We start from the raw sequence: 20,896 nt of genomic DNA, 5'->3' as shown, positions 1-20,896 counted from the left end.
ACAAATAGTGGGTAATGCCCAGCCCCTACAAGCCAGGTCGGGCCGGGTTACTGGGAATCCGGGTACAATTGCCATCTCTAGATATTGGTGTATATATGTTTTAAATACTAAAAAATCATTATTAGATGAATAAAATAATAATGGCCTAATACCTGGTTGGTGATTTTGTTCGGAAATCATAGAAACTAATTATTTAATTAATGAAAAGGTATATTGGTAATATACTCTAATTAGGGAAATTAGGGCGTGCCTATAAAAAGGCACTCTTCCCCAAATTTCCCAGTTAGCTCATTCATTGCCACCCAAGAGAGAAACATGAGATTTTGTTCTCTTTTCATTTTTCTTACTCATTTCTTCTTTAAACATCACAAATCAAACTAGCAAAGTGATTGTGTGTTGATTCTTATCTTTGTATGGATATCATGGGTTCACTTTTATCCTTGAAGTGTGAGTGTTTTTCAACGATCAAGCAGTGGAGGCATCAACGTGGGTAAGAATCTAAAACCTTGAATGGTTTTTTGATTTTCTATAACATGTAAACAACTTATTTCTCATATATGGATTTTGGGGCTTTAGGTTTTAATTGACAAATTTATGTTTTCTGCCACCTGTTTCTTTGATGAATTCCTACTAGTGGTATCAAAGCCTCTTATATGAGATTATGATGTTTAATCTTTGCTGGAAAATATGTGATTTGATGATTACATGTTTTGGGTTTTAATTTGACTGATTTGGATTTGGATTAATTGGATTATAATGAATATTGTTGTGTTGATAGGTGTTGTGATTGGACTGATTTTTATCGAAATCGGTGTTGATTTGAAACCCTCGATGCACCATCGAGTGTGGTGGTGCTGGTGCTAGCTACCGTGTGTGGTGGTGTTGGCTCCCATGAGTGGTGGCACCAACGCTGTGATCCAAAGTAGTAGCAGCCTGCCAGCGTGCTGTTGCTATCTGCTTTGCACACAACAGCCACTTGCTGTCATGCATGGAGGAAGGGATGGCCGCATGTTTCAACATGTGGCCTTGGTTAACACCTATCAAGGTGTTCAAGGGTTGTGTGCTAAGGCACACAACCACTGTCCCTAATAGCCCCAGTTGAAAAATGTAGGACTATTATCGCTTTCACTATAACACTATTGTGTACGATGGTTACCTTAGGTTGATCGTTGCCGCAAGCAGGCTAGCCTTGTTGGCTATGTGTTTACCCATGTAGCCTTGACCTTCAGTTTGTGTTTTCACACAAGTGATTGACACATTGCATGTTTTTACGTTCAACTGTCCTATTCTAGGTAATCTATGATTTTCCTCTGAAGAAATCGCTCTTATTTACACTACAATGCTTATTTTCTAGCGATTCAAAAACTCACATGTCGCTGCATGTGTGAGGATCGCTTCAGTGGGTTTGTATTAGTTTTTGGACTTCTGTAACATGAGGTTTCAACAAAGAAGAATTCTGCATCTTCTTCTAAAGGTATGTATGTGATTGAAATAAATCTTTCTCCTGTTACATCTTGGATCATTGACATTGGATGTGGTTCTCACATTTGCACTTCTGTGTAGGGACTACGGCAGAGTAGATCGCTTGGTCGAGGAGAGATAGACCTACGAGTTGGAAATGGAGTGTAAGTTTTTGCGTTAGCCATAGGAAATTATTAGTTTTCTTTCCCTTCAGGCCTTGTATTAGAACTCTTGGATTGTTATAATGTCACTTCAGTTTCAAAGAACATAATTTATTTGTCCGCTTTGGACAATGTTGGATATCAATTTTTGATAACTAATGGGTCGTTGTCCTTTAGTTTGAATGGTATTCAATATGGAACTGTTAAATTCCATAATGGTCTATATATTCTAGATCTAAATAATAACGAGATATTCAATCTTGAAAATAAAAAAGCCAAGAATTATGGCTTTAATCAAACGTACCTTTGGCATTGTAGGCTGGGTCATGTGAACTAGACTCGCATCACAAAACTCCATAAGGACGGGGTTTTGGACCCATTTGACTTTCAATCTTATGAGGTATGCAAGTCATGCCTATTAGGCAAAATGACCAAGTCACCTTTCACTGGACATAGTGAAAGGGCAATAAAATTGTTAGGCATCATCCATAGTGATGTATGTGGACTTTTAACAGTACAAGCTAGAGGTGGATATCCTTACTTCATCACTTTTACTAATGACTTTAGTAGATTTGGTTATGTCTATTTAATACAACTTAAATCTAAATCCTTTGACAAGTTTAAAGAATGCAGGAATCAAGTACATAATCAATTGGGCAAGAGTATCAAAGTTCTCTAATCCAACAAGAGAGGAGAATACTTAAGTTCAGAGTTGAATGCATACCTAAAAGATTGTGGGATAGTATCTCAACTTACACCTTTTTATACATCTCAACATAATAGAGTGTCTAAAAGGAGGAACCGTACCTTGTTGGATATGGTTTGGTCTATGATGAGTTTTATAGATCTACCCACATCGTTTTGGGGTGCGATTGTCAGAGTAGGTGCCCTAGAGCCAATCAATTATTGTAAAATTGATTATGTAATAAATGTTTATTTATCAATAAAAGGCATATTCTTCTATATCGTGTATGTAATAATATATGTCCTTAGAATGGTAGAACCGTGACAAGGGTATCAAGTGTTTCAAATCTTGATAGTGAGAACCCTATGATCACATATGGTGGCCATTCTAGAAACGTCCGTAGCCCCAATATTATTCTGACCAAGGACATAGATAATAAGGTAAGGCTATCATAGTGTTGAATGACCCTATCGAAAGGAAGTGATTGATCTCACTTGTCAAGGTTATTTACCGACAACCTGGTGCAACGCATGGGTACTTGCTAGAGGCAAGTTCACTAGGTAGACCCACCAGAGGATTCCATATGGATGGTAACCCTAGTGTCTATGGAATAAATCCTCTAACGGATGGTGGTACATGTGATCCTTAGACTTAAGATCACCGGAACGCCTTGTATACCAATTGGTGTAGTTTGACACTAGCCCAACGTAGTTCTATTCAGAGCTATCAATACAGTAGTGATTGACTACATTGAGAAGTGTATCGAGACTATGGTTGATCGACAAAGGATTCATCACTTCTGTGTACGGGAGAAGTTATCTCACTGGGTAATTTAGTAAATGGCAATGACACTAAATCTATGGCCACATTAGGATTGAGTTGATGCTCAATCCAATTAATTATTCTAGTCATTGGACCATTAATACAAACATGTCGAGGATATCTGAGGTTGACACTATTTTTGTACCTCAGTCTTAATGAGATAACAGATGATGAAAGGATTTGATTGCACAGTAACCAAACCATTGACAAGCCGCGGTTTCGTTGAATCCGAATCTATCGCGTGGCCATGATGCCTTGCTAGGGGCCAATCTTGGTCTGTGTGGAGTGAGATGATTAATTGGTGTTAATCGCGATACTACACACTGTCGATATGATGAGGAACCTACAGGTCACACACTTAGAAGATAATTTAAGAATCAATTTGTGAGAAGGGTATTTTCGTCTTTTAGGATGAAAGGGTATTTTGGTAATCTTATAGTGCAATTAAATTTGCTGAGGTTGTTGTCTGTATTTAATTTTAATATTAGTGCAATTATATTTAAATATATCCATGTATATATTTAAATGAATTATTATTATTAATTGAATGTTAATATATTATTATATATTAATTGATTTTAATTATAATAATAATTAATTAATTTAAATAACATAAAGGGTGTGTTTGGTTGCAAGGGTGAACTAGGGTTGGAGCCCATGTCTATTCCTAAGTGGAATATGGTTTTAATTGTTGCACTATATAAGTGCAACTTAAAATTAAAACATAAGAGGAATTATTCATTCAATTAAAAACCCTAGCCACCTTATCTCTCTCTCTCTTAAGAAGAAAACTTTTCTTGTTCTTCTTTCTTGATTCTTGAAGCCCTTGATTGTTCTAGCAAAATAATCAAGGGTTCTGCGGATTATCTTCATGTAGACTTCCGTGAGTGCAATCCTACTTTGGATCGATTAGCGAAGAATCATCGTGAATAGTACTGGTGAACAGTGTTCTTGTCCGAAATCATAGATATTCAAAAGAGCCTCCAAACGTACGTAAGTATTCTAATCCTTGAATGGATTTACTTTATACAGATTTTGTTTATAAACATGTAAACGGTTCAATCTATACTCAGATCTTGGCAAAGAAAGGCAATTGACGGTTCATGTATACTCATATCTATTGGTTGGTTGGTGTCCTGGTCGAATGTTTAAGCATTCGATTTGATTTGGATCTATGTCATTATGTGAAAATTGCAAAAGACGTTAGTGTGCTTGAGTCACTATTTTGCGACATTAACCACAATGAAATAACACTTCGCCGTGGCGAGATGCAAAAAGTGAATTTGGCCGTGGTGAAATAAACCTTCGCCGCGGCATAAAACTCTCTAGAACGATTTGTGTTTTCTGGAAGTTCACGATCGCCACGGCAAAATAAAACTTCGTTGAAGAAACCATGTGTGCATGAACTTCGCTAGGGCGAAGAATTTCTTCACCGTGGCAAGAAACCTACTATTCCGTTTTTGCTTTCCATTTTTCACATAGGGGCTAAATTGTAGTTTTTTGAACCTTTAAAGCCAATATTCATTCTGTACGTTTAAGGTGGTAACTTGATAATTCAACCCACCCAATTCAAAAGTTGATTGTTTTTTAATGTATGCAATGTTCTTGTTTGATAATTGTATGGTGCCCGGTACATGAGCCTTAGACCTATTGTTTATTGTTTATTGGGTTTGTTTGTAATTTTTATAAACAAATAGGACCTGTGTATCCTGCCTCTCTCTCTCAAATCTCTATGTATTTCTTCTCCTCATCTTACTCCCCTCGTATGTAATGTGAGGTTTCTATTTTATTGATGTAAATTAGAATAGGTTTTTTATTATAAAATTATTTGTAATGATCGTGAAGAAGAAACGAAGGAGCTATGAAGAGGAATAACTTGAAGACCCAAGATTTACTTTTAAACCCCTAGGTTAACCCACCGATTCCTCTAGGCTCGAGGAAATCTGTAACGCCCATATTGACGTACATAACTTATTTATGCTTTTATGCCCTTAATTTTGCTTATTTCAAGGAGAAAGATTGAAAAATCGACATTTGCAAACTTCACCGCGGCAAAGGAATCTTGTCGCCGCGGTAATGAACTTTTTCCCAAATTGGTGTCAGAACTTTGCCGAGGTGAAGAAAAAACTTTGCCGAGGCGAAGAACTCTCTGGATTTTTTCGCCGAGGCGAAGAACCGTGAGAAAATTCTAGAGAAATCTTCCTTAAGGGCAAAATGACCATTCTACCTCTAATTAGTTCAAAATGTGGGGAGTGAAAAATAAGAAAATTTGATGGAGAATGTAATAAAGGTAAGGGCATTAGTGTAAATAACTAAGGGACAAAGATGGAATTTCCAATAAAGTGTAAGGGCAAAATGGGAAAGTATGCCTATAATATGAGATATTAAGGGTTCAAGTAAAAAGACCCTATCATTCTCTACTCCCTCTCACGCCACTTCCACTCTCAATTTCTCTCATCTCTTCATCAAATTTCCAAGGGATTTTAGAGGGCTTTTGGTTGGAATTTGGTAGAGATTTGATCCTAAGCACCCAAAGGTAAGAATTCTTGCAATAGATGTGAGATTAATTTTTAAAAGTGTTGAATTCTTATAGTGTTTATGCTTAGGTTTTAGAGAAAGAACAAGTCTACCAAAGAAAGAGAGATTCTAGTGGAATTACTCAAGCACAAGGTAAGTAAATCCAACCCAAGTCATGATTTGAGAAATCAAGGATGTAGAGAATTTACATATGTGTGTATGCTTATGATTTTGAGAATTGTTGATGAACTTGATGAATTATTGATGAGTTTGATGATTAATGATGAGTAGAATTGAGCTATGAGAAGTGGTTTTGGTTGTATGATGATTCATTGAAGTTAGAAAGAGTTGAGTAGAAATTTTGGGAGTGTATTATTTTTGGCAGGTTTAGTAGTTGATTGATGGAGTTTTACTCCAAATATTGGTGACTTGAGAAAGACATAGAATGGTAGCCAAATTAGAATTTGATTATGCATGCAATATGTTTGATGAAATGTCCAAGAGAAGTGTATGCATGAGTTTTATTCATTTATGTATTGACATGAGTTTGTAGATGGTAGAGAGAAACTTATTTTTATGCTCCATGACATTCTTGCATTTAAACATTTGCATTTAGAAAGAATAATGAGCATGAGCCATCTACATACATGCATATACATATGTACTAGGACTGAAAGAATAAAGAGAAAGAAAGAAAAGTTATTAAAGAATGCTGTAAAAGAAGAAAAGAATAGGTTGTTGCGATGGGGAACCCGTGAGTGACAAGAAGAATTTCCACGCATGCACGCCGCCTTTAGTGAGTGGCCTAAGAATAAGAAAAAGAATTGGTATAGCCCGTAAGAGTGCATGTGGATGAAGGCTGTAATACCCAAGAAAGAAGAATACACTCACACGGCCAGAGTTTCGAATCCATGCCTCAACCGAGTCCGATCGGCAAAGAATAAGAATAAGAGCAAGAAAGAATAAGAATAAGAAAGCATAAGAGAGGAAAAGAAAGAAGAGAAAGAATAGAAAACATAAAAGAAAATGTGCATTTCTTGCATTTGTGCATGTGCATCACGTTTATGCATGGCATTATGCCTACTACCATGAGTAGTGAGAAAGTAGAAAGAAAGAAAGAAGAAAATTGAGAACTTAGAAAGAAAGAAAGAACAGAGAGATAAGAATAGAGAAAAAACAAAGAAGAACAGAGAAGAGTAACGTAAGGAAAGAAATTAGAATGTGAGCAACGGAGAGAAAAGGCTAGTATAGTGGATTTACTTACTGAGCAATTAGTGCTGACTCTGTTGTTTTCTTTGCTTTTGCAGGAAATAGGTGAGAAGTAGTCGGATGGACGTCAAGAGGCGGAGGGAAATGGCACCACTGTTTTTGAGCTTATGTACATGAGACTTTTAGTAATGTAAAGAATTTTATACATAAAGTAAAGAAATTTTCAGGCCCATTATCTTTTACTCATATGTTTATGTGTTTTTAATGTATTATATTTACCAAGTATACTAGCTAGAAAGAGTCATTACAAAATCGGTTTTAGTGGGCCATGTACCGACACGTTTAATTTTTTGTTTAGAATGCATGCTAAGGTTGAATGTTCAATAACATGCCAAACAATGACATTCTAACAAAGATAATAATCTGGTGAGATATTAAATAAAAAACCTCAAATAAGATATATTAAGTCACGTATGCCTTCCATCACCATGGTCTTAATCAAACCCCTGTTCATCAGAACCTTGTTCGCCACAGCGAAGGGTACACTTCTACTAGTGGGAGGTTAAAATTCACTGGAGTTTTCCTTAATGATGATGGGTCAACTTAAAATAACAGTTTTGCTTGTTTGCCACAGTGAAGGTTGATAAACACGTCACAGGCATAGTAGAGAAGTACACATGTTGAGTGTATGTGGTGACATGTAGTGTCCACTCTACTAATACTGGGAATCACACTTGAGGACGATGGCTAGGCCGTTGGATTGTGTGATTGGCTTGTTGGCTTACTTCACATTTGAGGTTTTTAGTGGGAGCTATCAACTGGTGTGGATTAAGTTTGTTGGCTTACCTAATCAACCCATTTTGGCTTGTTCACCACAGCGAAGGTTTGAAATGGGCTAGATGGGATCTCAGATTACTAGGAAAGCCAATGGGCTTTCTCGAGTTAATAGTAAGGGCTATTGGCTTGAGGAAAATAGTGGGAGTGTTTTTTTTTAATAAAAAGACCATATTAAGAAATAATAAACATTATATTGACTTTACTTTTCTGAATTGTAGATTAGCTTAAAAATGAGTATTATGAACCTGCGATAGATAATTGAGAAAGAAAATAGGTTGGATGGATCCAATTTCTCGAACTGGTATCGTAATCTTCGGATTATACTTAAGTCCTAAAAGAAATTGTATATCTTTGATAAGCCATACATGGCTGAGTCTGATTCTAATGCCACTCAAGAAGTAAAGGATACCTATCAAAAGTTCCTTGATGATGCTGATGGTGTTCAATGCTTGATGTTAGCATCAATGACACCAGTACTAGAAAAGCAGCATGAGAATATGGACACTGCTGCCATTACTCTACACCTCAAGGAGCTTTACGAAGGGAATGCTCGACACGAGAGGAACAAGATGTCAAAAGCACTGTTTGGGAGTCGTCTGACCGAGGGAGCCCAAGTTGGCCCTTATCTGCTCAAAATGATTGAGCACATGGAGAGGCTTGATACTTTGGGGTTTGAGTTGGATGCAGAATTACAAGTGAATTTAATTTTGCAATCCTTGCCTGACTCTTATGCACCGTTCATAATGAACTTCAATATGAATGTTATGGTGAAAACCCTGTCAGAGCTTTTGAACATGCTAAGAACTGTAGAGCAAGACTTGAAGAAGTCCAAACCTGTTTTACTGGTAGCTGCTAGTAAAGGAAAGGGTAAGGCCAAGGCCAATCCCAAGACCAAGCCTAAAGGACAGGATGCTCTCAAGCCTGCGGGTGGCATTGGGAAAGGTGGGAAGGTAGTCTGCTTCTATTATGGCAAGCCTGGCCACTAGAGGAAGCACTGCAAGGCTTTCCTCGCAAACAAGAAGAAGTCAAATGCTTCGACTTCAGGTATGTTTATGATTGAGATTAACTTCTCTCCTTCAACATCTTGGGTCATTGACACAAGATGTGGTACTTACATTTGTACTGATTTGTAGGGACTAAGGTAGAGTAGATTGCTTGCCAAAGGAGAAGTGGACCTATGAGTTGGAAATGGAGCACATGTGACTGCATTAGCTTTAGGGAATTATTGTTTGTCTTTGCCTTTGGGCTTATTATTAGAACTCAAAGACTGTTATTTTGTACCTGCGATTTCTAGAAACATTATTTTAGTATCTGCTTTGGATAATATAGGATATCATTTTGAGATTTCTGATGGATTGTTGTCGTTTAGTTTGAATGGTATTCTATTTGGAATTGCAAGGTTATATGACGGATTATATGTTCTTGATTTGAACAATAAGGATATTCTCAACGTTGAAACTAAGAAAGCTAAACATAGTGAATAAAACCATACATACCTCTGGCATTGTAGATTGGATCATGGTAATCAGACCCGCATTGCAAAACTTCAAAGGGATGGAGTTTTGGACCCTTTTGACTTCCAATCATTTGAGGTTTGCGAGTCATGCCTTTTAGGCAAGATGACCAAGTCACCTTTCACAGGACAAAGTGAAAGCGCTACTGAACTATTAGGCATCATCCATAGTGATGTATGTGATCCACTAACAGTTGAAGCCAAAGGTGGATATTCCTACTTCATCACATTTACTGATGATTTCAGTATATATGGTTATGTCTACCTCATGAGACATAAATCTGAAGTCTTTGATAAGTTCAAAGAATTCAGGAATGAAGTACAAAATATTTTGGGCAAAAGTATTAAAGCTCTTCGGTCAGATCGAGGAGGTAAATACTTAAGCTCAGGGTTTTCTGAATACCTGAAGGAATGTGGGATAATATCACAACACACCCCACCGTATACACCCCAACACAATGGAGTGTCTGAAAGGATGAATATGACCTTACTTGACATGGTTAGGTCCATGATGAGTTTTAGTGATTTACCTGCATCATTGTAAGGTTATGCCCTAGATACTGCAACTCACATTTTGAACCGTATGCCGTCAAAGTCTATAGACAAGACTCCATTTGAACTATGAAATAAGCGAAAGCCCAATTTGTCTTATCTAAGGATTTAGGGTTGCAAAGCTTATGTCAAGAAATTGACTTTGAACAAGCTGGGCCCCAAATCCTACAAATGTATATTTGTGGGGTATCCTAAAGAGACCAAAGGATACTATTTCTACCATCTAGAAGAGAGCAAAATTTTTGTTGCTCATATTAGTGTCTTCCTAGAAAAGAACTTTTTTATAAGAAGTACTAGTGGGAGAAAAGTAGAACTCAGTGAAGTTCTAGAGCCACAAGATATACTAGACGAAGGACAAGAAGATGTGCCACAAGCAGTGGTTGAACATCAGGAGGAGGTTACTCTACAACTTGTGGATCAAAGTGAACCACCTTAAGTAGCACAAGAGCTACGCAGATCTGGGAGAGTACAACATGAGCCTGAGAGATATGGTTATTATAACGCCCACATTGAGGTACGTAGTTTTACTTATGCCTTTATACCCTTAGTTAAATTTTGTTAAAATTATCTTGAATATGTGTGTAGAAAATCCCTTAAAATTTCATTAGGGGTAAAATGGTATTTTCACTTATAATTAGTTGAAAGTGTGGGGAGCGAAAAGAGATAGAATTTCATGGAGAACACAATAAAAATGAGAGCATTATGGTAATTGACTAAGGGACATAGATGGAATTTCATAGAAAGTACAAGGGTAAAATGGGAAACTAATAAATAATATTTTGTTATATCAAGAGTTGAATAATGAAACCCTAGCCATTTCTTCTCCACTTTCACGCCACCTTCATCCCCAAATTCTCTCAATTTCTTCAATCATTTTTCAAGGGAAATTCATAGATTTTGGGTTATTTTTAGTGGAATTTTAATCCCAAGCATCCTTAGGTAAGATCCTTGCACTAAGATATGAGTTTTATTTTTTAAAGTGTTGAATTCTCATGATTTGTGTTCATAAGATTTAAGAGAAAGAGAGTTGGATCAAAGAAGACTACTAAAGTGTTGGATTGCTCACATCTAAGGTAAGCAAATCCAACCCTAGTTATGATTGAAGTAATATTGTGTAGAGAATTTCTTTTATGCATATATGTGTTTATATATGAAGAATTGTTGATGTTATGGATGTTGAATGATGATTAGAATTTATCCATGAGAAGTAGTGCTTGTGTAGTTGATGTTTGATGAGAGTTTGAATGAATTATGGAAGAACTGGAGTAGAATTTATGGAGTGTAAATCCTAGACAGGTTTGCCGTTAGTTTTAGTGAGTTTGATTCCAAATTTTGGTGGCTCAGAAGAGATGTAGAAGTGTAGCCAATTTAGAGTTTGTGTGTGCATATAACTTGTTTGATGAAATGTCAAAGAGAAGTGCATGTATGAGTATGATTATTTGTTATTGTAACGCCCCACTTGAGGTATGTAGTTAAATTATTGTTGCATTGCTTGAATGTTTATTGATTTGTTCTCATTTGAGCTTGCATGTTGTTATTTTTGGTTGGTTGGCCCTTTGTTAAAGTTATTTTGAGAAAAATGTGAAGAAAATCCCTAAAACTTTCATTAGGGGTAAAATGGTCTTTTCACTCAAAATTAGTTGGAAAATTGGGGAGTGAAAAGAGATAGAATTTCATGGAGAATGTAATAAAAATGAGGGCATTATTGTAATTGACTAAGGGACATAGATGGAATTTTCAAGAAAGAGCAAGGGCAAAATGGGAAACATATATATATATTATTATGTAATAAGAGTTCAAGAGTAGAAACCCTAGCCACTCTATCCCTCCATTCATGCCATTCTCTACTCAAATTCTCTCAAATTTCTTCACTAGATTTCCAAGGAAATTCATAGATTTTGGGTATTTTTGAGTGGATTTTCAATCCTAAGCATCCAAAGGTAAGATTCTTGCATCAAGATGTGAGATTAAATTTTAAAGTTTTGAATTCGTATGGTTTTATATGCTTAGGGTTTAAGAGGAAAGGGAATTCTATCAAAGATAGATTATAGTGTTGGAGTTGCTCAAATTCAAGGTATGTAAATCCAACCAAGTTAAGATTTAAGAAAATCAAGTGAGTAGAGATTTCTTTTAATTATGTATGTGTTATGATTATTGAGAAATTGAGATGAGATTGATGATGAATTATGCTTGTTGTTGGATATATTTGAATTATGAGAAGTGCTTTTGATTGTATGATGATGGGTTGAAGTTTGATTGAAGTTGAAAGAAGTTTGAGTAACTTTTGGGAGTGTTTTTCCTTGACAGGTTTTGTGATGATATAAGGGTGCTTTACTCCCATTTTGGATGATTAAAGAAAGAAGAAGAGTTATAGCTAAAGTAGAATTTATGTTTGCACATTTATTATTTGATGAAATGCCTAAGTGAAAAGCCTAAGTGAAAACTGCCCTGTCACAGTTGTGACATTTTGAGTGATTTTTGGGCATCTTACAGATTGAACTGGGTTGAGACCAAAACATAAAAGTTGTAGCCTGTCTCTAAGCTTTAAAACGAGACTGAAATCGTAGCAATCCGATATGTATAACTCAAGTTATTCCTTCTTGAGTGTGACTTGTGCAGAATGACTATCTTGATGCAACATTGCATTTGTGCATTTCATGAGTGTATTAATGAGCATGAATCATCCATATGCATTAATTATGCATTAGAGAAAGAGTAGAGAACTTTGAGTGTGAGCTTTACTAAGAGAAAAGAGAGAAAAAGAGAATAGAGTAGGTTGTGCAATGGGGAACCCGTGAGTAATGGGTAGAGTATTCCCGCACGTACGCCGCATTGAGAGAGCAGCATGAGTATGAGAGAGAGAAGTGGTGTAGCCCGTGAGAGTCCATGCAGATGAGAGCTATACCCTAGGGTACCCGAGAGAGAGATTATATACTCACATGGCCAAGGGTTTCGAATCCATGCATAACCAAGTTCGATCAGCTAAGAACGAGTAGAAGTCACAAAGAGCGGGAGCGAGTCCCGACCGTGCCCCTGGTAAGATGGGGCCGTGACTTACTAAAAAGAGTTAGTAGAAAAGAGTTCTAAGAAAGAGAAACAGAGAGAGAAACAAAAAGAGAAAACAGAGAGAAGTATAAAAGAAAGAGTAAATGAGAATTGTAAGGAAAGACTTAGAGAGAGAGAGTTATGGGGATAGATGACTAGAGGGTTTACTTACTGAGCATTATTTGTACTCACCCCGTTGTCTTTCTATGTTTTTTGCAGGATTTAGGTGAGGACACGGTCGGATGGACGTCGGCACGCGAGGAGGAATGGCTACACTGTTTACATAGTTTTTGATAGTTTTTGTTTATGATACTAATTTTGTATAAAAAATGTATATGTTTAATAAAAGAAAAATTTGGGCCCAACTACTTATGTTAATATACATGTATTTTATTATTTATATTTTTATGAGTATTTGAGTAGGAAGTAGTTATTACAGTTATCTTGAGATGAGTTTGTAGATGGTAGAGAATGACATGTTAACATTCCATATTGCATTATTGCATCCAAACATGTGAATTTAGAAAGAATAATAAGCATGAGCCCATCTACATGCATTCATACTCATAAGAGCATTAAAGAACATTAAAGAGCAAATAGAAAGAAATGAGAATATTAAAGAAGTTCAAATCTGAATTTTTATTTAAAGAAGTGTAAAAAGATGAAAGAAGAGAAGGTTGTTGCAATGGGGAACCCGTGAGTGACATAGCCCCGCATGCACGCCGCCTTTAGTGAGCGGCCTCAAAATTCATAAAGAAGAATTGTACAGTCCATTAGAAGTGCATGTGGATAAGGATTGTACCTAGAATTAGAGAATACACTCACATGGCTAGGGTTCCAAATCCATGCCTCAACCGAGTCCGATCGGCAAGAAAGAAAGAAAGAAATATAGAGAAAACAAACAGAAAACAAAATAAGAAAAATAGAAAAAAAACATAAAAGAAAATGCACATCCTATGCATTTGTGCATTTGCATCATACCTATGCATGATACCATGCCTACTATTGTGAGTAGTGAGAAATTAGAAATTGAGAAAGAACAGAGAAAGAATAGAGAAGTGTGATGTAAGGAAAGAAATTCAGAATATAAGCAACAAAGAGAGAAAAGTAGCATAACGGGTTTACTTACTGAGAAATTAGTGCTCACCCCGTTGGTTTCAATGTTTTTGCAAGTAGTAGATGAGATTGTGGTCGCTTGGAACGTCAAGAAGTTGAAGGGTTTGGTAATACTGTCGAGTTGATGTTTTGTGACTTTCTTACATTATGTAAAGCTTTGTATATAAAGAAAAATTAGATATGGGCCCATTATTTTATACTCATCTACATGTATATTTTCTTATATATTTTAGTGAGTTTTACTATTATATTACAAGTATACTAGCTACAGAGAGAAAGTATTATAGTTATCTCGTGACTCAACATGGTGACGTACTTGTCTACCAAGACGATGAACCCAGAACCTAAACAGACGCACTACAACATTATGCATTTCTAGCCATGGTGTTCATTGTAGCTAAAAGCATGAATTTGCATAGCTAAATGGTTTAGCTACGAATGCAATGTTTTGTAGCTTATCGTAGCTAAAAGTGGCGTAGCTAAAAGTTAGCCATGTAACTTTTTACTTACGTAGCTAACAATTTATATTTTTTTGCTATGGATGAGATTAATATGTAACTAAAAACTTAAATGTTTTTGCCATAATAATAATAAGCTTGTAGCAAAAGCTTTGCTTTTATAGCCATGAAGAATAGTCTGTATAGCTATGTTTGCATTTTAGCTACACAAATATAAATTTATAACTAAAATTTGAAAATTTTTGCTACAAAAATAATGTTCATGGCAAATATATTAACATTTTAGCTTCGTAACCACTAAATTCGTAACTAAATAAAAAGATTATTTACTACATATATAATGACTTTGTGGCTAAATATTAAATTATTTGCCACGAACATATAGAAATCATATCTATATATGAAGAAATATTACTATGAGCATAGTGTGTGAATAGCTAAATATTGAAATTACTTTCTATGAATACTTTTAATTTGTAGATAAATATTATAATTATTTGCAATGAAACAAATAATTTATATCAAGAACTTATAATTTATTACTTCGATCAAAATTAATTGTAACAAATATTGCTATAATTAACAAATTTAATAATAATTACAAATTTATAGCAATATTTTTATATTAAATAGATAATATGACATCATAAGAAAAATTCTAATATAAAAAATAAAACATTAATAAAGTCATTTTCAACTAAAATATTGTCTACTCATAAAATCCTTCATCATAGTAATTAAAATGTTATCAACTGATTTTTTTTTTTTTTTAAATATGAATGCTTCAATGTCATAGCAACCTTTCCTGACCATTTAAGAATTTCTACCAACCTGCAATATCAAATTTGGAAAAAAAAAAAGATTATTCATATAGACCAATGTAATAATTGCATATCACTTTATGATTAATGTAAAAGAAAAATGGTTTTCATACTATATATGCAGTTTTCAAAATAACTTACAATTTCATCTAAAGGGATTTGGTTCTTTGTTGAAGATTGTTAACCTTGAGTTGTAAGCATCATCATGAACTTCTCTTCCCATCATCTATTCCCATCTTTAGTTAGTGTATCACCACCAAAGAAGTCATGCCCTACAAGTAGCTTGAGTGACTGATCTCCATCCTCCAGCGGAGTAAATCCACATGTAATTGCCTTTACCACAAAATCACTATTAGAATGTCTACTGCATTTTACTTATCTCTGTCCTTCAACGGAGGAAATCCACTGCAAAAAAACTAAAAGCTATTACAAATTTTAAGAAATATGTTTCTGATGTAAGTCAAATGCCTGCAAAGCAGCTCTTAAAGGAAATACTTTCCTAACTTGAAAAATTCCCTCTATGAGCATCTTGCCTTCTACTAAAACAATGATGTTTTCCGAACAAAAACCTGTGGTGATTTTGTATTATTTGTCAATAAAAACGATGGTTTTCTATCTCAGTTTTGATTGCATCATAGAATTTTGCGCATTCATGTAAAGTAAATCATCAATCTGTGTAAATCATCCATCTGTGTAGTCTATGATGAGGTCTAATTTCAATAAATGCAACTAATTTACAATGTTGAACACACTTCCTGGAAAAAGGATATGCATTTAGAGCCCATTACTATATCATCAGGCAAAGCAACAGCAATAGCAAAGAACCTTCAAAGAGAATCCTAATCTCAAAGAGATCTACTTAACATTATAACTTTCTTGAAAATTATTGACCACATAATCAAGATATAAACTTCTTACTTATAAGTAAAGAGCTTAAGAGCTGTTTTGTGAGTGCGTGACATCACAAATAACTCCATTTTAACATTAATACTAACAGCCAAAAACAAAAAAGGAAGAACTGTTGGCAGTGGCTTAATATAATAATATGATATTGTTATTAAATAATGAATTAATATAATAATATGATATTGATATAAAACCAATTCATTATTTAATATCACCATTAACTTATAATAAAAATATAAAATAAAGTGGTTGAATATTATAATCTTCATGTTGGCCAAATAGCAAATACAATTACAACATAAATTGGCTATATTTGGTTATGAATGTCTTAAAGTATTAATTAAAGTTGCAAAGAACCCACATGAAAGTGATAAAACCAGCAACAAACTAACAAACATATTTGCTATCAATATTTAAATGTTTACAACCAAACCAAATTGATAACAAAAAATAACTAAATAATCTAAATAAAGTAAAACAAATCAAATTAAACTTACTAGTACTTTAAGGAGACCCAAGGAAGTTAGCAGCACTGGGTCTTCTTCAAGCAATTGAGAGTACGTTATGATATTCTTAAACCCACTCCTAACCGAAACAAAAACAAAGGAACAAAAACAAAATTAGAAGTAAGACTCCAAAAACAAACAATTGGGAGTATTCACTACAAGAAAAATGCCTTTCGGCGTCTAGAAAAATTAGACGTAGAAAGTAAAATTTAGACGCTGAATCTCTTTCGCGTCTAAATTTCTTAGTCGCCACGTAGTTACAAAATCGTTGTCACAGAAAGTATTGGCGTCTAAATTGTTGGTTAGACGTGGAAAGTTTTTTTTTTGGCGACTAGCAAATTAGTCGCTAATTGTTGGTTAAAATAGTCCCCCTGCTTAGACGCTAATTGTTCAAGGTTAATTTGGTAAAATGGTATCGCGACTAATCAATTAGTTGCAAAATGTACCTTTTAGTGTCTAATAATTTGTCGCGAATGTCACAAAAATTAGACGCTGAAGGTGTAAGGATAATTTCGTAAAAGGTTTTCGTAACTATTTTATTAGTGGACGAATGTATCTTTTGGTGACCAAAATTTGCTAGTTAATTCTAATACTTTTAGACGCTGAATGTGGAATCCAAAAGATTTTCGCAACTATTTTATTAGTGGCTGAATGTGTCTTTTGGTGACCAAAATTTGGTGGTTAATTCTAATAATTTTAGACGCTGAATGTGGAATCCAAAAGGTTTTCTCGACTATTTTATTAATGGACAAATGTATCTTTTGGTGACCAAAATTTAGTGGTTAATTCTAATCATTTTAGATGCTGAATGTGGAATCCAAAAGATTTTTGCGACTATTTTATTAGTGGACGAATGTATCTTTTGGTGACCAAAATTTAGTGGTTAATTCTAATCATTTTAGACGCTGAATGTGAAATCTAAAACGTTTTTGCGACTATTTTATTAGTGGACGAATGTATCTTTTGGTGACCAAAATTTAGTGGTTAATTCTAATCATTTTAGACGCTGAATATAGAATCCAAAAGGTTTTCGCAACTATTTTATTAGTGGACGAATATATCTTTTGGTGACCAAAATTTGGTGGTTAATTCTAATCAATTTAGACGCTGAATGTGGAATGCAATTATGATAAATTACTTTTTCCTACTAAAACATTAGTTGCAGAATGTGATTTTTTTGAGAAAATAATTAGTGACAAAAGCATTTCGTATTGACCTAGTTTATACATTTAACATCAACAAAATAATTGACACAATATAAAAATCTGATCACTAATATCAAATATCATATTTTCATACATATATATATTTATATATATAGTCCATACATGGATTTTTATGCATGATGAGCAATAAAAATCCAAAATACACTATCACATGTGCATAACCAAAAAAAAAGCATGCACCCACATTTTCCCCACTAGCCATCTATCTATGCATAACTAACAAAAAAATGCCCACCCCATGTACACCATCTAACAGATATATGCAAACAATCCTAAAAAGATGGTCATATCCCCATGTCAAAATATCTACTACCCATACGACAAAAAACTAACCATCAATATTGTTAGCATCTCAAGTGTCACCAGTTGAGGTTTTTGAAATAGTTGTAGCTGATGAGGACGAGTCTTCATCAATTGGAGATGGCGATGGCTATCGAGTTGGAGTTTTATCAGATTGTTATAGTTCAAGGGCTATAGTTAGCTACTTCATCATCTCCAATAGGACAAATTGTTGTTGTTCAAGGCTTTTTATTTTCTCTTTTTGTTGATCAAATAAGTTGAGCTTCTCGTTCAACTATTTAATCTTATGTTCTTGTTGTTGCACTGTAATGCCCACTTTGAGGTACATAGCTTATTCATGTTTATTTGTCTTTAAATGTTGTTTGTTGGCCTTAAGTTAAATTGTTATGTTGATATTGTTGTGTGGTTGCCCTGAATTTGGTGGAGACTTGGCGAATTAGAGAGTTACAGACTTCGCCGGGGCGAAGAATAAGCCTCGGCGCAGCGATGTACGCTCTATATTTTTTCGCCAAGGTGAAGAGTCGACTGAATTTCATGTGAAGTTTCTAGAGGAAATTTCCATAAGGGTAAAATGACCATTCTACCCCTAATTAGCAGGAAAAGTGGGGAGTGAAATGTAAGAAAATTTCATGGAGAATGCATTGGGGATGGGGGTGTAATTGTAAAGAAGTAAAGGGCAAGGATGGAATTATCAAGAAAGTGTAAGGGCAAAATGGGAAAGAGTGCTTATTTATATGAGCTAATAAGGGTTTAGCCTTACCAACCCTCTCATTCTCTACACCCCATACACCACTTCCACTCTCCATTCCTCTCATCTCTTCATCCAATTTGCTAAGGAAAGTGAGGGCTTTTGGTTGGATTTTGATAGGATTTGATTCCAAGCATCAAAAGGTAAGAATTCTTGCTCTAAATGTGAGATTAATTTGTGTTATTATAAAATTCTTATAGAATTTATGCTTAGTGTTTGAGAGAAAGAACAAGTCCAACAAAGATAGAGAGTTTTTGTGGAACTACTCAAGCACAAGGTAAGTAAATCCAACCTAAGCTAAGATTTAAGTAATCAAATGATTTGATATGCATGTATATGCTTATGAGTTTGAGATTGATTGTTGAGAATGATGCTATTGTTGAGTATATGGCTTTTGATGAGTAGATTTGAGCCATGAGTAGTAGAGTTGATATTATGGTGGCCAAGTGAAGTTTGGCTGAATTTAGAAAGAATTTGAGTAGAATATTTGAAGTGTATTTTCCTGGCCAGGATTTGTGATGATTCAAGGGAGTTTTACTCCAATTATGGATGGTTTAAGAAAGAAGGAGAATTATAGTTAAAGTAGAATTTAAGTATGCATGCATGTTGTTTGATGAAATGCCTAAGAGAAACATATGCATGAGTAGAGAAAACATAATTTTGTGCAACATTGCATATTTGCATTACATGTTTGCACTTAGAAAGAATTATAAGCATGAGCCATTCACATGCATATATTTGCATATGCATAAGAATTTAAAGAGTAAAAAATCTTAAGAATGAAGAGAAAGAAAGAAAAGCACTAAAGAAATAAAGAAAGAAAAAGTGCTAAAGAAGAGAAAAGAAAGGTTGTTGCAATGGGGAACCCGTGGGTGACAAGAAGAAGAAATTCCCACATACATGCCACCTTAATTGAGTGGCCTAAGAAGAAGAAGAATTTGTACGGCCCCATAAGAGTATATGTGGATGAGGGATGTACCAAGAAGAATTGCCTACATGCACCCCACCTTAATTTAGTGGCTTAAGAAGAAGAAAGAATTTGTACAGTCTGCAAGAGTGCATGTAGATGAGGACTGTACTCACTCACATGGCCAGGGTTCTGAATCCATGCATCAACCGAGTCTGATCGGCAAAGAAAAGAAAAGAAAATAATAAGAAAAAAGAAAAAAGAATAAGAATAAGAATAAGAATGAGAAAGAATGAGAAAGCATGAGCAAGCAAGAAAAGAGAAGAAAGAAAAGAAAAGTGAGAGCAAGAAACAAAAGAAACAAAAAGAAAGAAATGTAGAGAAACAAAAGAAACAAAATAAGAAAAAGAAAAGAAGTAAAGAAAATGCATTTCTTTACATTACTGCATGTGCATCTCATCCATGCATGTTACCATGATTTCCATCATGGTTAGTGAGAATAAGAAAGAAACAAAGAATAGTGAGAATTAGAAAGAAAGAACAAAGAAAGTTAGAATGAAATTAGAAACAGTGAAAGAAAAGAGAAAGAACAAGAGAGAATGAAGAAGGAAAAGAATAGAGTAAGGAAAGAACTCAAGAGTAAGTCGCGGGGATAGAAGAGTAGAGGATTTACTTACTGAGCAATTTAGTGCTCACCCCGTTGTTTTTCCCTTTTTGTAGGAAATAGGTAAGAAGCAGTCGTATGGACGTCGAGAAACGGAGAGAAATGGCACTACTATCCACCGTTATTTTGTTATTGTATATTGTATTATGTAAAGAATTACATATTAAGTAAAGAAAATTTTTGGGCCCATTACTTTTCAAATTGTATGTGTGTATGTTCTTTCATAGCATAATTTCCGAGTATATTAAGAAGAAAGAAGCTATTACATGCACTATGCACCTTAACTCTGCTTCTGCTGTAGTATCATGATTCTCAGTCTATGAAAATGCAAAATTTTGGTTAAATCCAGAAGCTTTACCCAGAACTTCCTCACATATTTCTGCTTCTGTTTTTTCACTTTCCCCTGCTTGTGTTTCATCTTACAGCTCTATCATTTTTTCCT

This window comes from Pistacia vera, unplaced genomic scaffold, assembly GCF_008641045.1.
Source record: "Pistacia vera cultivar Batoury unplaced genomic scaffold, PisVer_v2 Contig107, whole genome shotgun sequence".
NCBI classification, from domain to species: Eukaryota; Viridiplantae; Streptophyta; class Magnoliopsida; order Sapindales; family Anacardiaceae; genus Pistacia; species Pistacia vera.
Note: the sequence above shows the minus strand (reverse complement) of the source record.